This window comes from Podarcis melisellensis (assembly GCF_964234715.1).
Source record: "Podarcis melisellensis genome assembly, chromosome: 4".
NCBI lineage: Eukaryota > Metazoa > Chordata > Lepidosauria > Squamata > Lacertidae > Podarcis > Podarcis melisellensis.
The window spans coordinates 33883947-33904443 of record NC_138531.1 but is presented as its reverse complement, the minus strand read 5'-3'; the positions used below and the strand labels follow the sequence as shown (position 1 = coordinate 33904443).

The following is a 20497-nucleotide window of genomic DNA, read 5'->3' as shown; positions in this document are numbered from 1 at the left end:
CCTTACTCAGGTGTAAGTATCATTCACTTCATACCACGGTAATCATTCCTATTCATGTGCCATTGTTCACACAGTGTTCATTGTGTGCGTTTATTTCAAGGGGGGAAATGCTTAATTGTTAAGACCTTCTTCTTCTTCTTCTTCTTCTTCTTCTTCTTCTTCTTCTTCTTCTTCTTCTTCTTCTTCTTCCAAAGGTAGCCTCTATCTGCTCTTCTATTTGCTAATCGAGAGCTATTTGCCTGAAACATGTTGGGATTTATGCAGCTCGTTTAAATAAATTAAGGCCGAACTAGATGTGATGCTAAACACATGTCAGCATTGAACAAGCCTGATTTTTGTTCTTTAAGCAACAGCTGTTGGGGCAGGGCGAAAGAGAGAGATTGGGGCTCTGGGACAGGATTTAACTCTTTCCCCTGTCATGGTTCTGATAAAAAAAAAATCACTTCCCAAGCTGCCTCAGGACTGGAAATGTCTGCTTTCTTCCCTAGACTAATAACACCATCAATAATGAGTGATGGTGGTGGTAGAAGCAGTCTGCCCCTTTTCTTTTAGCTTGAAATGCCAGGACTTAAACCTGAGATGTGCTCTGCAGCTGAGCTATGGCCTGTCCCCCCAAATCTGAGCTTGCAGTCAGATGTAGCCGTCCTATGGCCAGAGTTGGTCAACTGCTGTCAAGAATGCCAAAGACAGCTGATGGGAATCTGATCATAAAGAAGTTTATGAAACTGCACTGGGAGTTGGATGCTTCTCGGTATCACCTGCTGGTTGATGATCCAAACATTTAAAGGAACCAACCCACTAGATGCATTGACTTCTGTCAGGGTGGGTGTCAGGAGCAGGTCAGCAATAACTCACATGGTGCCAGTGAAGTTAACTATCTTTATTCAAAGAAACAAAACAGCCCAGGAGGTCAGGCCTAATGAGTGTGTCAACGCTTCCCAGTAGGTCTAGCCCCAATGAGGCATTTGCAAGAACTGAAGGTCCCCACCTTCCCACAGTACCCTAAGTCTCCTCCTACCCCAGGTCCTTTCCCAAGCAATCTGAGACTCCGACGCTTTGTCTGTCTTTGCTCTGCCCTCTTCATACTGCTCCTGATTCTGGTAGACCAGGGGGAGAGGAGCTAGTCTCAACAGGCAGGGGGAGACCCCCTGGCTTCTTCACCAGCCTGCCTCATCTCTGCCTCTTGGTCTCCCTGCTGTCCAGCCTCTGCTTCTATGTCTGCTACTGGACTTCTCTCTGCCACAGACTCCACCTGCTCCTTAAATCCTGTTACCTCTTCACCTTCTGACAACTCCTCCTCCCAGGCTGCTTGCTCTTCTCCCTCTGGCCACTCATCATCATCCCACCACCCACCCTCTGGCTCTGAGCCTTCTTCCCTTGCGGGTTCCCCAGTTGGTGCCTCCCACCAGTCCCACCAGTCTCTGCATCCAGCCAGTCCATGAAAACTTCCATAGATATGACACCACAAGTGATTGGTTTTCATTTTTGAAGATTAAAACCATAAGGCAGGCCTTGATTAGGCTCAAGCAAAACAATTCTTCTCTCGTGAAACGCTCACTGAAAGAGCTCTTTGTATCTGATGGAATACTGAAACAGGGCAGAGAGAATCGCAAAAGACAGTGACCTTTCTCCTATGTTAATATTTAATCAGGCACTTGACCTCCAGGATTACAAATTAACAGTAATTGGGCCCCAAAAGATTTTCGCTTCCTTACAGATTTTTTTATTATTATCCCTATTTGAACATGCTACGAAATTAGTTCTACTATTTTTAATAGAAGAGAATTTGTTTCTAAAAAAAGTACAGGTAAGACACAATGTTAAGCTACTCACCCTGCCTTTCTTTTTTAAAAAAAAATAGATATCCAAATGTACCTAGAATTGCCACCTGGCCAGATTTAAATTGGCTTGAGCATAAGTAGAGATGGGGTGAAATTCATTTGAATAAAAACCTACCTAATTTGCACGTCCCACAACAATACACAAACCAAAATGCAGCTGTCCTTCAGAATTCCCATTTCTCCAAATGTTGTACTCTGCACTTCTCCAACCCAGAACTGTGTACAAAATTGCATATATTAGGGAAAAGTCTGCATGAAGATGCATATGTTAGAGAAAACAACATACAAAAATGCATTCTGTTTGGGGAAATGCTTACAAAAATGTGTTGGGCAAAATTGCATCCAAAAAAGGTGTATATTAGGATAAATTTTCACTTAAAACTGAACTTTCACGAGAATTTTAAAACCACCTCTCGGATTGACACCTCGCACCATAGCCACTGGGGCATAAAGTAGGACAACAGTTGGCTTTTTGCAGCCATGGAATCTTGCTATACCACATCTGGGTTCAGAAGCAATATTTCTAAATAATAATATTATAAATACACAAAATCATTTTTAAAAATCATGGTTGGACTGTGTCCATATTTTTCCTGAGAGCACAACTGAGTGGTCAACAAACTGTGGCTGGTGTCAATAAAGTGCCATAGAAATGGCCTGGGGCCTTTGCAAGCTTGTGTGTAACTGCACACCCACACCCCAAAATGGCTGAATTATCATGCAACATAATTCATACTGATGGCTAGGGTGTTACATGCATTCATAACTAATATGAATAATTCATACATTTCCGTCTCTGCCCATATGAAGCAGAATGTTTATTGTGGATAGACTTAAATTTCCAGGATAATGTGCAATCTTACGCACTTATTTTTATTACAAACCTCCACAGCGGTTATGAATGTCAGCAGCAGTCCTTGCCTGTCTAGATGCATTTTATGGCATGATCACCCAACTTCTGAGGGTCCCAATCCATTTCCAGTTCTCTTTAAGATTGCAGCTCACCATCTCCTGGATCAGCTCACATGTTGAAGTTTTCTAGGAGGCAATGAGAGAAATCTACAAATTGGGCAGCTCCTTGGGACAGGTATCTTCCTTGTGTCATGTACACTGATGTCGAATGAATAAAAGGAGCATCGCACCAAAAATCGGCTGCTTGTGGTGACTTAGTTCCACAACTACTGCAAAATGACCCTTTGAATAACGGGTTCTTATTCTCGGCCTAGTCTTATACAAGTGATATAAATCAGCCAGGCTGTCCCTGATAGCAGGGGAAAGGGACTTGTTCAATCCACACAGCAGGGAATTCAATTAACATGTGGTGTTATTACTCATTGCAGGACCATGAGGAATCCCAAAAGGCTCTGTCAGCTTGCTTTACTTCTTCAAGTCTTATTTAACCATATACTCTCCTCCAGAAGGCTGAAGACTCAGAATGGTACACTCTGGAAGCAAGTCAGGCAAGGCCATTAAAAAAAAAAAACACCTAATAGTTTTATGGCCAAATGGACACCCAGTGTCAGATAGTGGGCACCTAGTAGATACAGTTGGGACATCTAACTTTCATATAGTGAAATGGAGAAAAAAAATGTCAAGACATTGTGAATATGAAATCAATTGGACTGGATACTTTTCAACTAAGAGTAGACCCACTGACATTACTTGACCTAACTTAGCCATGCTTATTTCAAGGAGTCTTTTCTAAGTAACTTAGTTGAATCACACCCATATGTTTAAGCACTATTTTTATATTTATTATATACTATATATATATTTATATTTAAAAAATGAAGTCACAAGCCTGATTTCAAACTCTCTTGTTAGTTATATACTAAGTATATCAGCATATACTAAGTATATTATATAGATATAAAAACTCCAAGAAAAACATTTTAGTATTAGTATTAGGACCTTGCAGTGGATTCAGGTGAATCTTGAACTGAAGTGGGATCGTTTGGAAAGATTCCACACTTGTTGAAGGCAAGGTGGGATCTGTCTAATACACCCCAGACTGAAGCAAAGAATTCTGAAGTGCCTCATGGCTGCACTGTAGGTACACACTAGACACCCATTTAACCCATGTCTTATAAAATGGCCTGTGTCGTGCAAGTAGGGTGGTATGATATTGCTTTATACTAGGTTAAGGGCCTAGTCTCCTTTTCAAAACCTGTCACTGCTATAGCAGTAGCTTTATCTATCCTGTCCTAAATCAATTTATCTGCAATAGAAAGGTTCATACCCGGAAAGGGCGGGGTCCCAAACCACATGGGCATTGCCAACACACACCTCCTCAGTAAAGTGTCGATGAAAATAATGTGAGGAGGGGGTGCCACAGTTCGTTGGTGAATCAACTGCTTTGCACGCAGAAGGCTCAGAGTTCAGTGCCTGGCATGTCCTGTTAAAAGGATTGGATAAAGGTAAAGGTACCGCTGCCCGTATGGGCCAGTCGTGTCCGACTCTAGGGTTGTGCGCCCATCTCACTTAAGAGGCCGGGGGCCAGCGCTGTCCGGAGACACTTCCAGGTCACGTGGCCAGCGTGACGAAGCTGCTCTGGTGAGCCAGCATCAGTGCAGCACACGGAAACGCCGTTTACCTTCCCGCTATAAAGCGGTCCCTATTTAACTACTTGCACTTAGGGGTGCTTTCGAACTGCTAGGTGGGCAGGAGCTGGGACCGAAAGACGGGAGCTCACCCCGCCGCGGGGATTCGAACCGCCTACCATACGATCGGCAAGCCCTAGGTGCTGAGGTTTTACCCACAGTGCCACCTGCGTCCCTAACGTGGATTGGATAGGTGATAGGAAAGACTAAGCGCCTGGAGAGTCCTTGCCAATAAAAAAGGATGACCACCTACATACATTGAAAAAATGCACAAGGGGGATTATGGGGCCTTGTTGATTCACCTCATCCACTACGCCACATTGCCACCCAAGCATTCAACTGGCTTGTGAAGGAACTCTGTGTGTGTGCTGATATACCTGTGTAGACCACCTTTACATGAAGGGAGATTCTGATTCTGATTCCTCCGTTCCTTGAAGAGGACACAAATACAGTGGTTCCTTGGTTTAAGAACAATCCTGTTTAAGAACGATTCGGTTTACGTGGAAAGACGGCATAGCTTCCTTCTGGATCGTGTATTTTGAGTCTGATGAAACATCAAAGGTTGAGTTAATGGAGGGGGTCTAGTTTGCAAAGTGTGTAAAGCCTTGCCAACCACTGTCAGCACTGATTGTATTGAATGGGTTTCCATTGATCATAGGTTTTAAAGAGGGCGATCTAACTGATGGTGCTCTAAGGCCGAAATTAGATGTGAGGATGGAAGACCCCTTTTTGCACAACCATCCTGTGAAGGGAAGCTTCACTATTACAAGTAGCATGTACTTGTAGTGAACCCTCCTTCTTCTCCTGCCTTATCTCCCCTCCATGATAGTTGGGCTGAGGGCTGAAGTTGGGTTTGGCCAACTCGTTCAGGGCCACATACCAGCAGTCATGGCCAAAATAGTCACACTCTCTGTGCTGACACTCATGCATGCATGCATCCATGCACACACCACATTCCGTTCCATCACAGCTTCCTCTCCACCCAGTGCAGCACTGTAATGGACATTCAAGTTGTCCCATCATCATGCTAGGCTGGGCAGAGAGATTTAAACCTATTCTCCCAGTACCTTGATGGGAAGGACAATCTTTATCTCTGTTCTTCAGCCGAGCCGACACAGATATTTTCCTACCCATCACAGTATGGCAGCTGATGAGCAGCTTAAAATGGCTTGGCAGGCCTGAACCAGGCCATGGGTTCACTGCTACCTCAGTCATCCACTTTTCTCCCTTCTTGAGCCAATTCCAATATTATGGCTTCTGTTTCATTTCTTTCCATATATATCTACTTCGGAAGAGTTTCTCCTGTGCCCAATATTTCCTCAATGCCAGTGACCAGATTGTGCTTGGCTTGGAGACTTTAACACGTGACAAAATACAGCTCCTGACATTTTTCTTCTCAGCCAGTGATACTGTAGAGGGAATCTCAGCTCCAGGACTTTATTTTATTTATTTTTTTCATAGCAGGAGTTACGGCATCATCTGTCAGAGCACCAGGGTAATTGAAAAGACTGCCCTTGCTCTGGTGAATGGGTGAGATGACATGAGCCTTTCAAGTTTGCTTGTAACAATTTAGCACAAAAGGAAACAAGAAAATTAGGGAAACAATCATACAGAGGCTGGATACATTCTTTTATCTTATGAGGTTTCTCCTCCACACCAGCAGTTTATTTTAAATAATGCTTGTTTGCAGGATTGTATGGATTTCCCTTTAAAAGCCATAGCAAAAATTTCTAGGGGACCACATGCCAGCAATGGGTGTAGACACACCACTCTCCTGCACACAGGCCCACCTTTTGCTGCGCCATGTGGATCAGTTGAGGAGGGACTTGTTGCTTTCTGGTGCATTCCCAGGCTGAGCAGAGAGGTTTAAACCTCTGTATTTAACGTAGCACAACATTTTGCTGCCGTCACCACAATCAATTTAATATTGAAGGGCCATCAAAAATTGGAGGGGGGCAAATTGAACCCCTAAGCAAAGTGTTAGCCATCTACAAGATAAAAGTTGCATTTATCTTTTGCTAACATCCACTGTGTTTTACAACTTGAAGCTATGCAGTCAGAACTGAGCACCACAGAGTTCAATTCAGCTTATTCCCAGAAAGTTGTTCATAACTTTGCAGTCACGTTAATCCTGATATATTGGTTATTATGCTATATACTGCTGGTGTGTGTGTGTGTGTGTGTGTGTGTGTGTAATAATGGATTAACACAACTGCCTGCAATTTATTTGGATTTGTATTGGAAGCATGTCTATTAAATCTTGACAGTGTGACTATGGAGACTTCATGAGGAGCTCTTGCACTTCAAAATGTACCACTCCACCACTATTCTCAACAGCATTATACTTCACATTATATACAATATGCAGCTACTCCTACAAATATGAAGTCTTTTAGAAACGTGCAGATAACGATTGTTGACTTGCTCTTTGGCAGTTTGCAGAATTTCTCCCTGCATGCCGTGTTAGCATAGCTCTTTGATGCCTTCTGATTGATTCTGTGCTTCTTGGTGACATATCAGTGTTTGATGATATTCACATCCTCAAATCATCAGATTGTGTGTGCATTCTAAGACTGAGCGTATTTCTTTTGGCCCTGCATTTGACATCATCACTAGGTGATGTGCTGGCTCGAAGTTCAGAGCCATGGCATCTTTTTGTGCTTCTTAAAAGTCCACATTTGATGTACCCCTGATGGTGTCTTTCCAAGTCTTTTATTGCATTTCCCACCCTGCCAATGATTTATGGCTGGTTTCAGCTTTGAAGTTACAACCAAAGAGAAAATCAAGAACTGTGTACCCGCCACATGGAAAGGCCTGCTTAGCATCTTTTTATTGTTCCGCACGTACATGTTCTCTACCATTACGGTTGTTATATTGGCCACATATATAATGCACAGATATTTAGCAGATCTCCCACCCTTCTATCTGAATGACTTGTGAAATCTTGTTGTTTTCTTTTGACGGGGTGGGGTGGGAATAATTGTAGCTCTGGTGATGACATAGGTTTGAGCTCCAGATCTTTCCGTGTTCTAACAGTGGTTTCCAAATCTATCAGAGTGGAACTTTCCCCCCGATTGCCAGTCATAGAAGCCCCACATATCTGTCAAGGAACCACTGCAAAAGATTGGGGTACACTCAGCTTCCATTACATACCTGCCTGGTCTGTTGGACCTTCCTATTATTCCACTGGAATAATAATAATAACAACAACAACAATAATAATAATAATAATAATAATTTATTTATACCCCCCTATCCGGCTAGGTTTCCCCAGCCACTCTGGGTGGCTTCCAACAAAATATTAAAAAACAATAGTCCTTCAGATATTAAAAGTTTCCCTAAACAGTGCTGCCTTCAGATGTCTTCTAAAAGTCTGGTAATTGTTTTTTCCTTTGACATCTGGTGGAAGGGTGTTCCACAGGGCGGGTGCCACTACCGAGAAGGCCCTCTGCCTGGTTCCTGTAACTTCGCTTCTCGCTGTGAGGGAACCAGCAGAAGGCCCTCAGCACTGGACCTCAGTGTCCGGGAACAAAATGTTCCTTTGAGTACACCCATGCTCAAGCTGCAAGGAAGTTTGATGCTGGTGCACAAATTGTCTCTCGGGCTCACGCTACATATGTTATGGGTGATCCATGATCATATTTTTATTTTTACTTCAAGACAGCTGTAGCAGGGGTCCAAATCTAACCAGAGAAGTGGCACTGGGGAACAGGGTTTTAATCCTTTCCTTGACACCATTCTCCTGATCTAACCCACTCCATTGCACCCCATCCCTGACCCGTTGTTAGCGCTTTCAGCAGAAATAGACATGCATTTATTTCCTCCTCCACCACCTGCTTTGTTGGAGCTAATAGATTCAGGACTGGGATATTTAGGTCAGGGAAGCAGTATGGCAGAAAGAGTTTAGAAAACCATGCCAATCCCCTATGGATACTTTAAGTTTTATTGTCTGGCATAGTTTAGGGAAGATTGTCTGACAGAGATAGAAGGCTGTTGTGCTTAGAGTGTTGGACTAGGGCTAGGGGGACCCTAATTTAGATCCTCACTCAGCTATGACCGTGGGCATCTCTTACATAGCCTACCTCACAAGGTTGTTGCGTAGATAAATAAGGTAGCATGTGCACAGCCATGCCCTCTTTGTAGGAAAGGCATGTTATAAATGCAATAAATAAATAAAACCCTAATCTCCTTATTGAGGAATCTCTTGATAAAGAACCTAGCATATAGCATACCAACCATAGCTGTTGCAAGCACAAATACTTTATTATTGATGAATGTATAAAAAAACAGATCTTACCACAGGGTTTGGTTTTTAAATGCTAACCATTATTAGAATGTTTAGGTTTTATTTTTTCATTGTGCGAGAGCTTTTCAATGTACCATGAGCTATAGACATCATTTGAAATGTAATAGACTGAACTTGATAAAGCAGTCAGAGGAAGGAAGAGCCGTAGGTGAACTTGGGATGGCCCTTGCTTTTATGGTCTCTAGAAGGTAGTTCCCATGCACATGAATGGAGCTCCCATTAATCTCTATGGATCTTGTGCTGGATAATATCCTGGAGGATTTTTGCATAAATGAAATGTATTGTTACCTACTCTGAACCTTCTTGAAAAATCTGATTCCAGGCTAATGCTAAGATAATAAATCAGGATATCATACCTGGGGACATTTAACTTTCAAAATTCTGTGCATGGTCTCCCTTTACAAAACCATCTTGACTTTTCTGTGCCAAACTATGTTCATACAAATGCTGGTTGTTTCTGGACTCTGCTTTCTGTGCCCAGGCACACACTAGCTAATAATTTGTTATTCTGGCAGCCTTTTAATAAACCACTAATGTTGCATACGGAAATTCTCTTTTACCATTTCAGTGGCAGAGATTGAAATGACTGAGTGAGATTTAAGCACATTAACTGCTCCCACTGAAAATCACTGTGCTTAAACATGTGTAAATTTGGTTAAAATTTGCTCAAAATCCTTGTAATGAGGAATAATATAAGGAACATTTACACTGGGCTTTAATTATGAACATCTAACAGTGCAGTCCTATATACTGAGTAACCTTAAGATTGACTTCTGAGAAGACATATACTGTATGGAATTGCATTTGTTTGTTTCTATATGTTAAATATACTATTACCATGCCACCACCCTGTTTCTCTATTGCACGAAAGGTAGTTTCTGTCCATAAAATGGGTGAGGAAATCCACCTCTTCTTCTTAAGGCATAATTATCCTCGAGTTCCCAAACTAAGCATCATCCATGCATGGCATTGTATCATTCCTGTTGCAACCCCCAAGTTCAAGGTTTGTGTGTGAACACAGTGACCAGTCTTAAAGGCATGCTTAGACTGCTCAAGAAAAGAAATAACCTCCAATTTTGAAAAATGTAATAACTATTGACTCCTATGTGTGTGTTTTGCCATGTTTTCCTAGGCAAATTTGTACTTGACAGCCATATGTCCTTTAAAACAGATCCATAACTCTTCAAATAACCCAGATCATTTTTCCTCAATCTCTCCCTCTCTCTCCTTCTTTCCCCTCAATCTTTCTCTGTCTCCCTTTTTAATGCCCACATCTCCACTATCAGGAACAAATATGATTTCTGATTGAACATCACTTTATTTGCCAGTTCTGTGGTCTTTTCTTATCTTGTTCCACACTTCTCAGGCTTTGTGGTTAAATTATGTATTAAGGTCAATGTCAAAACACGGAAGATCTGTAATCTACAGGGAGCTCCCTTTTATTCGTTATTACAGTGAAGGCTGTGCGCAACTGTCAGGGAGCTTGGGATGTGCTCAGCATGAGGCTTGCTACACAGCAGGGCTCTACAAAGCCTCTCTCCTTGTTCTCCCAGGATGAAACCCTTGATAGATTTACCCAGATAACCCATCTCACTTTAAAGCTCTCTTGTCTCTGCTTCAATCTGAAAGCTGTCAAGTGCACCTATATAGTAATGTCATAAATCAAACGTAAAATGTGTACACTGGAGACATCACGAGTGTCATGTATTCACTTGTACTTTGAGATTTTCTAAAGTAAAATGGTGTCAGAAGAAAGAAGGCTGGGAGGGGTGGGCTGTATCCTTTTTTTCCTGTTCCCCCTTAAAATAAAATACAAGACTGTTTGAAAAAGGTTCACTGTAAACTTTTTATTATTATCATCTGCGTGGGTGGGGGGATACTTTTGTAGTCTACACATTTTTGTTTATCCTAAATTAATCAGGGACAGCTATTTAGTAAACAAAAAAGGAGGGGAGAGAGAGAGAAAGGAACGGCAAAGATATCTATCTCTAAGCATTGAGATTTAATGCAAGGCTGTGTATTGATTTTGCGTCTTTGGTTTTCTTCCTGACAAGCATTTGTCAACATGGATTTGTATTAGTTCCCAGGCTTGTTTATTAAAGACACATCCTTCTTTCCCTGCACCAGAAACAAAGTGGGAGCCTAAAACAAGATGCCAGGCAAGGCAAGACAGAAGATAAGTTCTCCTTGCGCTTAAGTTTTCCCTCAGCCACAAATAAAGGAAACTTTCATTTTGTATCGCAAGTAAAGGGTGGTACTTCATCAGAAGTGCCTGGTTTCTTTTCCTAATGTTGTACTTGCAATGTGAAATGCTTTTTATAACCAAATAGCTTAGAGCAAAGCTCTTTGCAATGCTTCCCGTTCATATTCTCTTGACTTAGCATTGAGCCATGTTACTGCCTTAAAAAGAAAAAAAAAGCTGTACTAAAAACTTCATGCATTGGATCCTCTGCCCATTTTCTGAGGGAAAGGTTTTTTTTAAAAAAAAAATCATGTTATTAGTCCTGCGATAGGACACACATGTAGGGCTTCATCTGCCTACAGAAATGGGTGATTAAATTCCAAAGATTTCCATGGACCTTAAATTGCAACAAACTCTTGCTGGATTGCATCCAATACTGTTCAGTGAAAGTGGTTTGCTTCATCTGTGAGCCCATCAAATGATGAGATAGCAAGTTATGAGCAGGCATGTGTAAAGCAGACCTTAGTTAATTAGTGAATAGCTTATTATGTTCCTATTCCCAGAAACTGGGGATAGATTTCTGGAGAAGGTACCCTCTAATAGTGTGTTTCATTTGCTATAACGCTCCTAGGGACCTTGGGCTGAACAGTGGGTAATAAATTGTAATAATAATAATAATAATAATAATAATAATAATAATAATAATAACCTCCAGTGTACTCAGTATCCCAGCTGGACACAAAAAACCTAATCCTAGGTTTATTTGTTTGCCAGGAGGTAATTTCCACTGAGTTCATCAAGAAGAAAACTTAGGATGGCAGACCAAATAATCTCCATATTACAAGCACACCATTACACCTTACAGGTTAGTCCATTTCCCAACAGCTTGCCAAGCTTTCCTTCTTGCCTTTTTTTTTGGCAGCCAACCATGACAACAGGATGGAAAAATAAAACTAACCACAAATAATCAAGAACAAAATGCCTAGGGCTATCCCTGCTCCCCACACATTAAAAACAAGATTAATTCTCCATTAAGTGCTTCCCAGATGTTGGGTTGCGTTGCGCGTTGTAAAATATGGAGCCCATCAAGCCTGATTCTCCACTCTGCTACAGTTCAATGTGGGAGAACACCAAAAACAAAAGACACAGATGCCTGCTGTATCGGCAAGTTCCCATTTTACCAGGGCATGCTGTAGACAGAAATGACTTAACAGCATCTTTTGCTGCCCTCTGCTCCCAAGCATACCCCTAAACTCAAATCAAATGCCAGTAAGCCTAACATTCAAATTCAACCCTTTTATAGTCCCATCAAAATTCAACTAATCCAACCCTATTATGGTCCCGTCACAATTTTGCTTCCCATGTTAACACAAATAAAAACTTAGCATTCTATAAACTCTTAGCCAATAGGATGCTTATTAGAATGCCCTCTTTCCAAGGTAGTTTCATTAAATATGAGGCTTTATTATCTTCATGGCCAAGAAAACTGCAAGTGTACAAAATCAATCTGGCAACACAGAGTCTATTGACAGATTTGTTTAAGGAATGTATTTTTTTCCTTCTTCATTGCCAGTGTGTGGAACTTTTCCCCCAATGAGGGCCCTATTCCCCAGTGGGATGTTGTGGGGGCTACATATCAGCAGTGTTTAGTGCCAGATCCACCTCACTCTCTTTATCTCTCTTAAGATCACCTCCAGGGCTTTTCCCCCCAGCCAGAACTCACCAAAACTCAGTTCTGGCACCTCTCACCTTGCCATTATAAGAGAACAAGGGAGGTGTTCATGGTGAGTTCTGGCACCTCTTCTTCTAGGAATGTAGCACTGGTCACCACCACACACTCTTGGAAAGTGCCTTCCCACAGAGCACACTTCAGGAGCTGCCAAATGGTAGGGGCAGTGAGGACAGAGGGGTAGGGCTGTGGTCTGGAGCAACGAAGAGGAAACTCCTGTAGCCCACTCCAGCGACAGAGGGGGGAGTGCCACAACTCTGGTTGCTGTGCAAGAAAAGAGGGTGGTGTGATGCAACATATGAGAACTTCCTGCATGCAGAGTGGCAAGTCTACCACTGAGCTGCAACCCTTAAAATCTGCAAAGTTCTCCCCTCAGGCAAGGCCTGCCTGACCTCAACTTTACCATAGTTTTGGCATGGAGTTAAGACTTTCCTCTACTGCCAGGCACCTGAGCATATTTGAGGGATTGGCTGTTAATTCCCCACCTCAGAACTGGATGGTTTATAATTGTGTCAGTGGTGCTTTTTAGCAGTTTTATAGGTTGCCATAATCTGATATGTTAACCTGTTGACAGTATGATTGTGTCTCCATTTTTTTGGTATGTTTTAAATTTTTGTAGCCTGTACATATTGGTTGGTTTTGCTTGTGGTTGGTGACTAAGGACTGCATTCAGCCAAGGTATTACTCAGAACAGACCCATTGAATGCAGCGAAGTGTATCATTTGAGTGGATGTTCTCCAAGTTGGAAGAGCATTGGATGCAACTCTGAGAAATTTAATAAAGTAAAACCTACCTAGCCCTATACACTACCTAGCCCTACTCATGGGGAAAAGGGTAGCTGATTCTTAAATATTCTGCACAAGAAAACACCAAAAGGAATTCAAAACAGCAAATAATGAACTGGAATAGAATTCAATGCCACAGTTTATGGCAAATGTTTCATCATTGCAGCTTTCCAGAATAAAGAGTTTCCCCACTCTCCGCTTCCCGCATGCTGTTCTGGAATTCTTCACAGTCCCTGCCCCGCAAATGAGCAGGATGCATGGGAGACAGCCCTGTCACATAACCAGAAGTCCTTGTGCAGGTGTCAGGCATCAGGGAATCCAATCCCCCCACGGTAGGCTGCCAGGAATAGATAAGACAAGGAAAGTTCTTTCCAATGTCTTTTATTCAATATTCACAGAGAGAAGCTTAGAAATGCAGCCTCTTGGAGTAATGGTGTTGCTCCGAGTAAATCTCCACCACCACCCCCTTCTCTCCACTTCCTCAATCATCAACAGCACCACCCACCTTACGGTGGCCGCTTAGGGCCATTTGTCTCTGAGCCCTTTGCTCTCCTACTTTCATTGTTTGCCAGGTTCTGGGAGGAGGAGGGTCTGGAATGCTTTCTCGTGATAAGTGTAAGCCATTTACACTTTTCCCATTATTTCCCAACTTTCCCCAACTTTGCCCTTCATCTGCCTCTGAGCTGTGACCTCCCGCAAACCACTGTTGTAAATCTATACTGTCTTCCTCTTCTCTGGAAGGTTCAGGCTGGGAAGGCGATCTCCACAATTCCTCCTCTGTCCAGTCCCTGACAGCAGGACTTCTACTGACAAGACTGGCTTCTCATCCATAGTACTCCTGGTATTTAATACATCGGGCATAGCATTACAGTAAGCTCAGTATCTGAGCCCTAACATTATTGGGTGATCTCCAATGTTAGTCATACTCAGAGCAGACTTATTGGACATCACCTTATTATGTTTGTGATTTGCTATTTCAGTAAGGCAAAAGCCAAAGTATGCATAAGACTACAATGTTCATTGAAGATTTTCTTGCTTACCTATTATTTAAATTATTTTCTTTAAAAAATGAAACTTCTGAAAGATACAGCTATTTGCAAATAGCCATCAATATCTCTTGTACAAAGCCTCCATATCTTGCAAACTTGTCTGGGACCTACTGAGATAATTTGAATAGCTGTTGCTTTTTCAAGTTCATAATATTTTATAAAATCAAACAAAAATTAATGAAATGGAAAAGACAAATAAGATTACATTTCTTTTCTTTTTTAAATACATCAAAAGACATTGACCTAGAAATACATAAATACATGCATAGAGAGTAAAGTGTAGGCTAGCTTGAGCTTAACAATGTCATCCTCTTTTTTAAAAAAATGTTATTATGCAGTTTTAATTTTTACTCAAAACAGAAGAACAAAAGAAAAGCCCTTCTGAATCAGGGCAGCCAGCCAGCTCAGTTGGTAGAGCCTGAGGTTCTTTAACCCACATTGGGTTAAAGATTCCTTCATTGAAGTGGGCTGGACTGGATGACCCTCTTGGTCCCTTCCAACTCTATAATTCTGTGATTCTATGGCTATAGGAAGCCCACAAACAGGACATGAAATCAATAAGACTCTCCTGCGGTTATTCCCGAGAAGCTGGCTTTCAGTAGTATACAGCCTCTGAACGAAGAAGATGTCTACTCCTCTTGCACAAGAAAGTTATTCTCTTCCTCTCTGAGACGTATCTCAGCATTGCCAAAGAAGAAGTGGTCTAAAGGATTTTTTTAAAAAAGAAAATATACAAGCATGCTGGTTTTTACCATTTCTTTTCCCCAATCCTCCAGAGTCTAGCATTTGGTTAGTGATGTCTTCAAGATCTTCCAATCCGTTACAACATCTAATTGGGGGAGAAATCTATTCCAAGAAAATCACCCAGCGTCATTTTCCAGCACCCACGCTTTCCACTTTAACTTGAGTTCAGAAGATATATGCTTAAGTCAGAGTTGTAAAGAAATAGTCCCGAAAAACTGTGCATTTTTGGAAGATTGTTGCAGACAGTGTGTGTGTTTGGGCTTTCTTGTGGCCTACGCTCTTAGATTCTTAGGATGCTGAAGTGTCGGCTTTGCTGCTAACTCTGCTTTGCATATCTGCTCACACTTCACAAGTGGAAAGCCATGGCGCATCTGAAGCAAAACTCATTTGAAGAGCCACAAAAATATCTTCTGACGACCAGGCCTAATTAATGCCTCCACGGTGACCTCTACATCTAGCCCATATCAAAAATATTACAGCCGAGTTTATTCAACATGAACTTGAGATCAGGCAAGACCTGGTACTAATGAATACTAATGAAGAGTAATTACTGGAACTCTGCCACTGAAACCCATGGCAGAAGCATATGATAATTGGATTAATACAATCATTTGCAGAACTTTACACAACCCCCTCGAAAAAAGAAAAAAGAAAGAAAAAGAAAGTAGAAGAAGCAGGAAGAATTGCAACTCAAACAATAACCTTGTTGTATTTATTCCCATGATTCTAATCTAGCTTTCATTCTTCTCTTGTGGCCCAAAGAGTTCTGCAAACACAGAGGCATTCAGTAATATAATGTGGATGATTGGTGTTACTATTCCGGATCCCCACCCTCATATAAACATATATGAATGCTGTTTAACCTACACATAAAACAAGATGGAATGCAGAGAATTTGATGGACTGTTATGGTATATCTACCTAGTGGGAAAGGGAGAAGTCAAGGTTAGGTCACCATCTCCTGCTCATGAAAACTGTGCCGGTACCCAGTGTTCAGAAAGGCTGGTGCCTTCCTAGAAGAAAACAGCTGTGATAGCCAGTCACAGGAAAAACAAGAATATTGTGGTGCCTTAAAGATTAGCATAAAGCTTATGTGGCAATAACTGTGTTGGTGAGGTGGCCCAAGACTCGCTATTGTTTTATATGATGACAGAGTGAAGGATGCATCCCTTCCCTGTATCACTCAGATGTGTTTTTTTATTGACCAGATGTTCCACCACACACAAGAGTCCTCGTTCTGCATGCAGTACCTGCATGGTAGAAGAGAGGGTTGCCTGTTCCATTTCTGCACCCTGTGCTGTATAGCCTATCACCAGCCCAGGTATGGATGAAACAGATCTTATTGTTCAATTTTTATATATTTATACCTACACTGAGTACTTTATATAAAGGGTGTGCAGAAATGTTATGAATGAAAATAATATGATGACTTGCACGTGTGAAAGAACCATCATGGGTCAAGCACTATAGGGGAAACTGCTGTATCATCACTGACCATTAAGTCCATTCGTGGACGACTCTGGGGTTGCGGCGCTCATCTCGCTTTGCTGGCCAAGGGAGCTGCCGTTTGTCTGCAGACAGCTTCCGGGTCATGTGGCCAGCATGACTAAGCCGCTTCTGGCGAACCAGAGCAGCACACAGAAACACTGTTTACCTTCCCGCCTATTTATCTACTTGCACTTTGACGTGCTTTTGAACTGCTAGGTTGGCAGGAGCAGGGACCGAGCAACAGGAGCTCACCCTGTTGAAGGGATCTGAACTGCTGACCTTCTGATCGGCAAGTCCTAGGCTCTGTATCATCACTTTGCATAACCTTAAATCAATTTTGTTCAATTGAAACAATTCACACAAGCAGCAGCGAATCATCAAGCAATAAGGCATCTAGTGATGTAAGTCAGTGAGGGGCTACAAAAATCTATCTTCCCTCACCCACCCCTTCTTTTCATAGATCTTAAAAATGAAAAGAGGGTTGGAGATCTATGACATCTGGCAGTGACTGGAAAAGAGTAGATTCAGGAACAGAACTTACATTCGGGAGAAAGAAGATTAACTTGTAAAATAGGAAGGCAGCACACAAATTAGTAGCTTTCTGTTCTGAGTATAAGAGTTGGCCATTTTGTATTCACATGTAGCTCCCTTCCAGGCTTGTTTCAGATGGGATAAAAATCCATACCTTTGCAGCCATAGGGTGCATATTTCCCTTAGGCTTTCTGTCCAAACTTTTCTCCATCAAATCCAGAACTGATCTTGCACCTCTCTCTCCCAGAGCATAATGTGTCCCTGCAAGGGGAAATGGGCAAGATGCATTTTAGATAAGAGAGAGAAATGCAAGGAGCCCAAAGCAGAAACCAAGCACAGATCCTAAATCTCTCCCTCATCCCATCCATTTGCCACATTCGGAAAAGCACGTTGCCATTCACTTCAGTTGATGCTATTCACACATTTCAAGGAAGTACAATATGGCATCACTCTTCCCTCTGTGCTGGGTGAGTGCCATCCTTTGAAATGAATGGAGTAATTTGCCCCTCAGTGACTCCTGTTCTTTGACATGTGCTTACAGTGGAGTCAGAATGACCCATGTTGTTGCCAGATGCAGAAAAGCACCCTTGATCCCAAGCCAGCTATCAACAGTTCTGTATGCTGGATTCTGCAAGCTGATTAGTATTCAAATAAAACTTAGTATGTCTCCTTAAGGTGACAGCTTTAAGATTATCTTTTGTTTGCATGTAAACGCATGTCCTTTTCCCTCTTTTGCTGGATTGTCCTGGGCTGCCGCTTCTTCCCCAAACACGACTTGCTAGTGCTTTTTTCTCTTGCAAGCATTGACTGAGATCCCTCTGGCTACAGTGTTTACAAAAAACAGGTGTTCATTTTTCTTCAGAGCAGAATTTTAATCAAGTGTTGCTCTTTCTTTCTTTCTTTTAGTCCAAAAGTAATTGAGCAATCAATTTAATTAAGGTGCCTGGGTCCAAACAGAGCTTATTTCTAGAAAGCCCCTTCAGCTTCTTTAATCAGTGACGGCAAAGCTAAAAGAAAAAGTCCAACGTTTCTCTCCATTACTCTTTATTCATTTACAAAGGACAAAGATCTCATATCACATAATAAAAAGAACCATTGAGTTCAAGGACTTCTGCAACTGGCACGCTGCGGCACCAAAGTTTTCAGAATCAAAAGTACTATCATTGACACAGAATAAATATTTCTCTAGATAGCGTTATCAATCAGGTCTTTCCCATAATCTGATATAAAGGAGTATCTCATAGCCACCAAACACAATAAGATTAATGAAATTGGAGATGGGGAACATATGGGGTCTTGCATCTAATCCATGTCTATTCAAGTCTCTGAGCTAAGCTACATCTGTTGATCAATATTCCGTCGTCGTAAACTCTGCCTGTTGCAACTGCCACAGAATTTATATCATTAGGGACTCCTGTGCCGGAGATCTTTTGAAGAGACTCTCTAGAGACACAGAAAGCCAGTCCCCCTCCAAAAATAGTTCTGGAAACAAGAGAGCATACAGTTTAGTTACCTCTTCCCACACTTATTAACTTTAAATATGCTCCTATCGTTAAGGTGGTTGAAGAGCAGGAAAAGGATAGGTTCTTTCAACTCTTCCAAGGAAGATTTAAAGAAAACCCCAAGAGTGTGATTCCCAAAGATGTAATAACTGAGATCCCAGGTTGGACTTGATACATTTTGCTGTATGGTGAAAAAGACAAAATTGCCTCCCCTGCATTCTAAGTACATTAACCAAGAGGACTGCCAGCTGAATCTTCCTTCAGTACTGGTGAGAATACGACAGTGACCTCCCACTGCACCTGAGAGAAACAGGACATATTGGGGGGTGGGGAGCAGGATAGGCAATACAATACACACCCCTGTGCTCCAACGTGCTGGGCATGGTTCCAGAAGGCAATACGTCATGCCCAGAAGATTATACAAACTGTTTACGAAAGGTCTTCCAGTGAAATAACAGCAGCAAACAAATACAGCGGTACCTCTGGTTACGAACTTAATTCATTCCAGAGGTCCATTCTTAACCTGAAACCATTCTTAACCTGAGGTACCACTTTAGCTAATGAGGCCTCCCACCGCCACACAATTTCTGTTCTCATCCTGAGGTAAAGTTCTTAACCCGAGGTACTACTTCCGGGTTAGCAGAGTCTGTAACCCGAAGTGTTTGTAACCCAAGGTAGTTTGTAACCTGGGGTACCACTGTATTTGCAAAAGGAGAACTCCAGAAAAATATCCAAATGTAGTTTGGTTATGAGGGATTAAAAATAAGTCTTAAAATATATTTTAAAAACCAATAGAGAAAGGGCCATACGCATAAGGGTAAGGACCTCTATCACCTAATGTCATTTGGCAAGGGCACTCAGAGCAGGGTCTCAGACAAAGATATTAAAAACCACATTGGTGTATGCAAGAAAGTGATATTTCAAGTAACCTGAGCCTTAAATTTAGATCTTTATACATGAAAACTGGCTCTTAAAATTGGGCTCAGAAACAGACTGGAAGACAGAACATCTAAGAATCTGGTGGAATTTTTTTTATGGTTCTTGTAAGGAATCTCTAAGAAAATAACTTGTACAAAGAAATCCAGGGTAAATGGCAAACCTCCTAGATCTTTTCTCATAGCTAGGAACTTGGGTGTGTTATGTTCTCCATTTAAATGAAGCCTTTCATTTGCAATCCATGCTTCTGCAACATTTATTCCCTGTAGCAAAAGCAGTGGCTGAAGACATTCTCATTTAGTGGTAGCTGATGGAGAGATCATCCCTCAATTTTCCACCAGGTTATCATAATCTGCCATCATAAGATTACGATCTCGTTTTTAAAAGGAAAAAGAAAATTGATTTAGTGTCACTGCTTCATCCCACATTGGGTTTTGCTAGCTGCCTTAAGTATGCTAAGGAAAGGTGGGATATAAAAAAATACCTGTTTGGAAGATGCTAAATGAGTGAGCAAAACCCAACTGCCAGACAACTTGATTCAAAATGTTCCTTTTCTTTTTAATTTCAACACCAAAGATACCTTCTATGCTCCCTTCTCTATGCTGTGCAACAGATATATGTTAGGAGTAAATAGCTCAAAATTAGACAAATCATTAAAAATATATATCACAACATGTGATTGTGAACGTCTGCAAAGCTTACATTGCAGAATGAACATCATTCTGATGCTCTAAATTGGAAGAGTTGCCTGTTCTGGTAACAGAAAGACAGTAATAGATACTTTTAGGCAAACTGTACATCATG

The 20497-nt window shown here is 41.6% G+C and overlaps 1 long non-coding RNA gene across 1 annotated transcript; it reads right to left on the bottom strand.

Annotated features, from left to right (window-relative positions):
- Positions 1-2750: 2750 nt before the first annotated feature.
- Positions 2751-20490, bottom strand: LOC309367998. Its single transcript, XR_014167466.1, has 3 exons — positions 20396-20490; positions 17410-17516; positions 2751-2879 (listed from the first exon to the last, which is right to left on the bottom strand). It is a non-coding gene; the product is annotated as an uncharacterized lncRNA (long non-coding RNA).
- Positions 20491-20497: the final 7 nt, after the last annotated feature.